At 35.7% G+C, this 8,948-nt stretch overlaps 1 long non-coding RNA gene across 1 annotated transcript; it reads left to right on the plus strand.

The window, feature by feature from the left end:
• The first annotated feature begins 5,433 nt into the window (after positions 1-5,433).
• Positions 5,434-7,326, plus strand: LOC132636770 (uncharacterized). The gene is made up of 2 exons (XR_009581406.1): positions 5,434-5,931; positions 6,881-7,326. It is a non-coding gene; the product is annotated as an uncharacterized LOC132636770 (long non-coding RNA).
• The last annotated feature ends 1,622 nt before the right edge of the window (positions 7,327-8,948 follow it).

Here is an 8,948-nt window from a genome sequence, read left to right on the forward strand (position 1 = left end):
CTCTTTATAATGTTTGTAGTACATTAATCTTTGTATCGGCTGCGAGCACTTTACAATAATCAATTTTTATTTATATTTTTGCAATAATCGTATTTTGAATTGCTTGCAAAATATGTTCCCCAAAATTGAGATCATATTATAGATAGTGTGTATATATATATATATATAAGTGACTATGATGCTTAGGTGAATTATTGTGAGGCAATTGACCAGGTAGGAAATCAAACTCTTCTAGAGAGAAGTAGTACTACTTTTTAGGCAAATAGCATGGGAGATGAGAAAAATAATTATAGCTGAGCTAAGTTATGGTTAGAGAAAATGGATGGTGAAATTGAAACATTAACAACAGGAAACAAAGTGACCAAACATTGCTTGATGGATTCAAAAATCCCTTCCCCAAGAATTGTTGTTGAACTTTCCAAATTAAAGCTTCATTTTTTCTTGGTTAAACTATAAATTATAATTTTTTTTTCCTATAGCAATAATGTCTTTGAGAGAAATTACACATTTCATTATTATCTTTTGTTGAATCTCAATTTGAAAAGCCGGATACAATTTCATGATGTCATCGAATGCTTGCAAGTCAAGTTAATATTTGAGATTTATTAATAGTTATCTTGACTATATACATAATATGCAGAAGAAACAATTTGACCCGTAATAAAGATATAAGAAATAATTCATACGAAATTATTTAGAAAAACAATTGTCACGACCCAATTCGCGAGTCGTGGTGGCACCTACACTATCCCTCCGAGTAGGCGAACCACATTACTGATAACAAGTTAAATAAACGGAAAATTAAATACGAATAAGTTATCAAGTCTTAAATACTTATCATAACTAGAAATGTCACGACAACCCCAAAATCTGGTCAAAGGGTACAAGAGCGCTAACATAGTACGGAATAGAAGTCTGCTACATATTGTCTGTCGAATACAAAAACAGAAATAAATAGAGGAGGTCCTTAAGGGGCCACGGATGACCAAGTAGCTCACCCTGAATGACTGAAAGATGTCACCCTCGCGTATCAGACACAGGGTGTAGAACTGGAGCCTGGATCGTACTCTACACTCAACAAAGTGCAGCAAGAGCAGTATCAGTACAACACTAGTACCGGTAAGCATCATAGGCCGACAATGATTAGATAACGCATGAAGAAGTGGAAACTAACAAGTAGCACATAGAGCAAACAGGTATGGTCACGTATCATATACAAGTAAAGTGTAAAGGAATCATGAAATCGACCAAGACATATATAGTTCACCAGATGATCAGTCAATATATGAGTGAATGAATGCAATGCAATAGTCACCTCTCTCACTCCACTCTCGTACACACATGCTAAGGGCAGTGCCTCGAAGCCGTGACCCATGGGGGACCTGCGAAGTCCATGTACCACTCGTGCTCTCCGGCAAAAACCTCGGAGGCTATCAACACTCTCGATCTCCGGCAAGGACCTCGGAGTCTCTCTGTCACTCTCAATCTCCGGCAAAGACCTCGGAGTCTCTCAATCACTCACCTCACCAATTATCACAACAATAATATGGAAAGCATGTTATGCATGATATCAGTCTCAACAATATCACCAATATGAAATCAACAAGTACAAGTCATATTACTGTCCACTGTTCAATTATCAATATTACCATTCCTTTTTATGTGATGAGTGAGCTAGTATGTGACGGAGATACAAACAGATGATAATCACAAAAAATAACACATACGGAGACAAGCCCACATAACAGCTGACAGAACCAACCTAATTGGAATTCACCTCCACGTCATGCCCGAAGGCCTATCATGCTATCCCCGTCACTTTCTACAACTACATACGATTCTCTAATCAGAGTCTAACTAAAGTAGACCGTAACCTACCTCAATGATGAGCGGTGCCACGAACAATCAAACTAATGTCTTCCCTTTGCGTAGAGCCTCTGAACGATCAAAATCTATAAAATATGCGATCTACGTTAGAATACGAATCTAAGGACACCCATATTGCTATATTTATATTCGAAACCCAAAAACGCACCCCAAAAAGTGGCCTTGGGCCCACAAGGGCAAGATTGGAATTTTTATTGAAAAATAATTTCACCCATTATCTAAGGATCATATATTTTTAAAATTGGCCAATTTCATCCATAAATGGACTCTCAAATCATTAACTCTCCTTTCTTAGGAAACCTTTAATTTACCCAATGTTTTAACTCGGACAAAAATGCTAAACCCAATCCGTGAATTCACTATAAAGAAGAAGAATCTGTCATTGACGACCATGCCAAATTATGTGGTGTCGGACTTCATTGACAGTAATAATATTTTCAACAATATTTGTTATAAAGCTAGTCCTTTTTCATTTAGATTATGTGTACCATATATTATCTCACAATCGTGAAAGATATGAGTAAACTTATACTTCATACATGTGAATTGCTCAGATATATAAATTATTAAAACTATTAAGTCACAATAAATCTAGATGTGTTTCTTAACGTAAAGCTTCTAATATATATGTTAGAAACCAATGAGAGGTAATGTGTCACGACCCGGCTAGGGGGCCGCGATGAGCACCCGGTGCTACCCCACCCGAGCACCCCCTTATCGTACATAACATAACATCTAGGTGAACCCTAAGTCAATTCGTGCTTTTCTTATCGTTAATCATATTGAACCCATTAGACGACCATCATCATTTAACATATCGTAGGCATCTATGCCACATCATAAGTACAAGGCCGACGAGGCCAACAAAAGATATACAAAACATGGGCCGACATGGCCGAACATCTCTACCCACATACACATGACTACGAGCCTCTAAGAGTATGACATATCGTATGAGCGGGACAGGACCCCGCTATGCCCATAATTATATACACAAAAGAATAAGTACCCAAAAGCTACGGCTCCGAAAGAAATGGAGCTCTGCTATGCAATCTCTGAATAAACAGCTATGGATCAAGTCTGTCTCCCTGTGCACCTGCGGGCATGACGTAGCGTCCACAAACAAAAGGACGTCAGTACGAAGAATGTACTAAGTATGTAAAGCATGATCAACATCAATATAGAAGCATAATAGATAACATATGAAAATAGTATAGGAGGGGAGACAGTAGTATCATCATCATCATGTCGCCTATTTGCATACATCGTCGTTCGTATCCCATAATAATACTCGTACCATACTTGTGCTCATATTCGTATACATGTCCTTATTCGTATTCTTATACATAGTCTTATCACATTCATATTCATATTATATACATAGTCATTTCATATACATAGCATTTACATAGCATACCCGACCTCATAGGATCGGTGTCTTATACATGCTTGGCCAACCAGGGCTCAAGGTCATACATACCTGGCCCTACCAAGGCTTCAGGGTTATCCGTACCCTCTGCAGAGGTGTGCGCGCGTTTCTTAATCGTATACATACATTATACATAGTCATATACATATAGTCTTACCCGGCATCATAAGCTCGGGGCCTTATCATAGCCCTTCATAGGCATACATATACATATATCGTAGCTCGTAAGCATCTCTAGTCTCATTTTACTCTCATCATCATTACTATCCTCATCATTATCGTTACATTTACATTATAGACTTACTCGTCATACGAGGAACGTAGTATAATCATAGTACATATCAAGGGTCGTGAGCTTATGAGCTCGGAATGTCAACCATGTGAAGACAACATACTCATATAGAGGAATTTAGGAATTTGGCCAAGAACCATGCCTTATGAAAGAAGGGTTAGCCTTACATACCTTTCCATCGAACTATTCTACACTTGCACGTTCCCTTCCAATGCTAGCGTTTATACCTTCATTAATATCATAACAATGGCCATTAGTCATTCACATTATCCACATTATCTAGATTCCTCAATTTGCCTCTAATTCACCAACATTCATGATTATAGCACCCATCTTCGTCCATTCGTCTAAAGTGTTTAGTTCATGATCTTAATACCATTTATAACACATTCATATCACAACACAACAACATTCATAACTCAATTCAACTATTTCTCAAAATGTCACTATTCATCATTCATGACCTAGTTGACCACATTTTCTACAATCCATGTATTTTAATTCTCCAATACCTTAAACATCTTGTAAAAATCATGAATCTTACCTTAGAAGTTGTAGGAACAAGCTTTGGTTGATAATACTCTTCTTTGAGCAAAACCCTAGTTTTTCTCCATTTGGATTTCTTGACTTGGATGATCCTTGATGATTCCCTTATCCTTGATTCACTTGTCTTAATGTTATTGATGACTTATAATCCTTGAAAACTCATATAATAAATGTAGAGAGAAGTTTTAGAGAGAAGTGGTGTAATGTAGTAATGAAATAAAATAAGTCTTGATCCTCATATTTAATGAATTGGAAAATCTGTGCTGGGTGAACAGTGGTCGTCCATGGAGGTTTACGGTCCGTATTCCACTTTACGGACCGTCCCTCGTGGTCGTCTTTAAGCTTAAGCAGGACCAGAGACTTTGTCCTGCATGCATGGTGATTTACGACCATGGTTTACGGGTCGTAAATCACTTTACGGTCCGTCCACCAGGTCGTATTATACCTCTTCCTCAGCTGGCAGAAAGTTGAAGTTGGACATGCCGGTTTACGACTTCAAGTTTACGGACCGTATTGCACTTTACGGTCCGTATTTTGCACTATACGACCACTGGGCAGAAAGCTGAAGCTTTGCATGGTAGTTTACGGACCGTGTTGTGCTTTACGGTCCGTATTTTGCAATATACGACCACTGGGCAGTTTTGCCAACTTTCAATTTTTCTCATTTCTCGACTTTTAATTCTAATCATCCAATCCCTTCACGTACATTTCCCATGAAACATTATACACTCGCACTCCTCGCACACATCATTAGTTCATTTACTTGCGTACCAACGGGAAATTTTCCGAGGTGTAACATAATGTAAAAAGTATTAGCATCAACTCATACACAACAAACAAATGACATCATATATATATATATATATATATATATATATATATATATATATATATATATATATATAAAAAGAATGTTTGAAAAGGAGCATGCATGACAAGACCTATAAGAGGCCAACCAAAAAGCACTAGTTTTCCTTCCTAGGTTCACTGTTCTGCAGTCATTGTTTATTTGTCATATAGAAGACAATGTCATCATTGGAATATATATATATATATATATATATATGTAAAGAAAGTCATAGATTGCATTTAAAATAGAGGAAGAAAGACGAAAGTGGGCAGCCATTATTTCCCACCTGCTTGTCCTTTCCACTGTCAGCCATTGTTGTTAGCAGTGTACTGCTGCACGTGATTTACTCCTCCATAGACCAAATCCTTAGTATAAAAATTGCCATAACTACCGAAAAGTTTTATGGTGTGTGAGATATGCCACGTAATATTTGTGTGAGGGGCTCATCAAGTGACAAGTGGACTGTGGGCCTCTTGCTAACAATAGAATCCAGAAGAGAGAGAAATAGATTAATTCCTATAAAATTGACATGGTCCCAGCAAATTTGTCCTAAATAAAAGTATAATAAATTGAGGGCTCCACATTCTCTTTATTGCTCGTTCATTCCAAAGACAAAAGGAAATGACTTTTCTTCTTCAGCCAAGATTCCATCTTCTTCCTTCTTAACTAAAAACAATGGAAATTCTATTCCAACTAATTTTTTCCAAAATTAAAACTACATGTCCAGTCATAGTAAATTAAACATGCAAATTCTTTGAAGATTGGTGTTCAGTTTTGTTGTCATTCTTGCTGATATTAAAAGAAAAAGTTGACATCTGATGCTAAAAAAGAATAAAAAATTAGTTCCAGATATTGATTTTTTCTGTCTAAATCAAGCTCAATTACTTGGATCTTCTCCTGCCACTTCCATTTACTCATGATTTCCAGGTATGAATCTTTCATGGTTCTTTCTATATTGCCCACACAACTAAGAAAAAGAGAATACCATATATGTTTGACAGAATTTAGATTTCTATGAATCTTTTTTGAATGTCATTTCTAGCATCAAAATACAAAAAAGTAGTTGTCCCACTAATTTTTACTGCTAAGTTGTATATATTGCCCAAAAAATAAATTATGCAGTAAAATTTGCTTGAAAGATCAAATTGAATTTCCTTCAAAGATCTGGTTGTTTGAGCCTTGGCTTTGAATGCGAGCTTCAGATTGCAAACCCAAATTTTGAGTCAAAAGTTGGGTGAAAGTATTGTGTGAATCTCCATGTAACTGCGTATTTGGATTTTAAAAGAAAAAAACAGTTTAGGTGAATAAAAAAAACAAACAGTGACTAAATGGGTAACTTGATAAAGAGAGATCAAACCTCTAAACTTAATCCCCTGGTCTCATGTTGTATTTGTTGCATTGAGGTTGATTGTGTGTTAAAAGTCACTGCCTTGGTATTCAAAGATTGATGCTCATGTGTTAGTCCTGCTCTATTTTTTAATACCTTTTGCGATGCTCTTTTCTTTCTTTGCTCAATTTTTGGCTTCATTCTTCCATATCCATTTCCCTTCCCTTTCTTTTTAATTGGATCCAAAACTCGATCCTTACACCCTGTTAAAGGATCAACAGATGAACTGAATTTGTGCTTATCTTTATCACGATCTTCACCATATAATTCACTTTGATGTTTCGTAATCTCAACCTTTGCTTGATACAAATACTTTCTAGCAATTTCTTCGAAGTCCACGTCATTTGCGGCTAAAGTCATAACAGTAAATAACTCGTTCATTAGCCCATTCAAGCGAATTCTCCAGTAGTTTTGAATGTCATTTTTTTGGATCATTATTTGGAGTTGATCTTATTTCTATTTTATAATAAGTTTTGTTTTATATTGCAGGATCTTCCAAAAAAGTTATGAAAGTCATGCATGACAATAATGAATGACATACAAAAGTGCTCCACATCAGTGAGCATTAAATGATTTTGCACAAAAATAAGCAACATTTTGCTTCCAAGTTGTGTATAAAATACTCTATCCTGATGGTATATATGTACCGAAATAAGATTCAGCTCTTCATTTTCTTATTTAAAATTTGGCAACATAATGTGATTGTAGATTGAAGAGAAAAAAAGAGAAGAAATAAGTTCATAGATTTATACATTTAGAAGAGAGTTTCCTGTAACTTTACTTGACTTTTGAATATCTCTTTGAGAGTGCACTGATCAGCAATGGTGTATTTTTCTTTGTGAAATTTACTTTACTTGATTCAGTTGTGATCTACAAAGATCCCAAATAAAAGGAGGGAAAATAGTATCTTGTTCCCTCCATTTCTGTTGTGCGTATTATGCAATGTTTTCTTTTCATTTGATTTCATTTGTCATTGGCTTAATACCTAGATAGCTCCTTAAACTTGACATATTTTGTAAAATAGACATATAAACTTACACAGTGACCAGATAGACACTTAAACTTGCTCAAAATGTATTTTTTAAACACATTTGTAATGCAGACCCAACGGGTGAGGTCCAAACGCCATTTATGTGGAAAATAAATAAATAATAGCCCATGAAAGAAAATATGGTGCAAACACGTGTAATTTGTTTCCATGTAAGCAAATAATAGTCCAAAGCCATATCATACCCCTCATTTGTTCATCCCCACGCTTTCTTCAATCACAATAACGATCAAATTTATTCCATTCTCTATCGAATTCCTTGAGTTTGAACCGCATTCCTATAATTATAAAGTCAAAACACATCCAAACCTCAACAAAGATCGAGATGAAATCATGAAAAGGTGGAAATTTCATCTTTCAATTGGGGATTGTTACAAGTGCTGGAAAAAATTGCAGAAACATTGTTGCAAGTGCCAGAACAAAATTGGGAAATATTGCTTCATCAAATGATAGAGTGACCCAGTGAAGATGCAATTGTTTTGCCATATTTAAGAATCACCTTAGGAGGACTTATAAACACAGAGTAATTCCAAATTCTTTCATATATATTTGATTGAAACATTGATTTACAACATGAATCAACTAAATAGAAATTGCATACAAAATCCATAATTCCATCCAAATTGCAGAATAACATCAAAATGACCTTATAACATTAGAAATCCAAGAACACACAGGAGAAGCACACACTTTTTCAAACTCGCCCCTGTGCACTCTTTCTCTTCATACCCTTTTGACACGATTTTCTAAGCCCCAAAAACACCTTAGGGTTATTTGGTTTGGAGACAAGGAAGTCTTCAATAATACTTTTTCTGCGCAATGACAGAAAACAACCCCATTACCTAGTGGTCAACTTGTTTGAGATTGGAGATAATGAAAAAATAGGTGAATTAGATTTCTTTCCAATAATGTAAGAGAGATTTAGAAGAAAGCATTTGGTATGACCGTTGAACTTTTTTGCCTTCAATGGTGTTTTCAACGATGAAGAAGAAGAGTATGTGGGGCCAGGTCTTTAATATGTTAATGGGGGTATGGGCTATATAAAAAGGGACTTTTTATCATTATTAACTTCAAGGAGCTGGGCTTCACTCGCTCAAAATAAAATACACAGCACGCTATATGCCAGGGTGGACTCAGTGTTTAAAAAATACACTTTGGACAAGTTTAAGTGTTTATTTGATCACTATGTAAGTTTATATGTCTATCTTACAAAACATGCCAAGTTTAAGGGGCTATCTAGGTATTAAGCCTTTGTCATTTGTAAAAGTAGGGAAGGGGCCCACAAATAGCACTTCATGACCACAAGAAAAAATATGAAAAAAATAGCATCAAGGAGTACGGATGAAAGGGATATAATAGAAATGGGACTCACACACTATTATTTTTCAATAAAAAATTACCCTCACATGCCAAGTCATATATGTGCCTCACCCACCATAAAACTTTTCATAACTACCATACTAAACTAAACTTTTTGCAACATATTTTCTTGTAGGAGTATATAAAAGT

Source organism: Lycium barbarum, chromosome 4 (assembly GCF_019175385.1).
Source record: "Lycium barbarum isolate Lr01 chromosome 4, ASM1917538v2, whole genome shotgun sequence".
NCBI lineage: Eukaryota > Viridiplantae > Streptophyta > Magnoliopsida > Solanales > Solanaceae > Lycium > Lycium barbarum.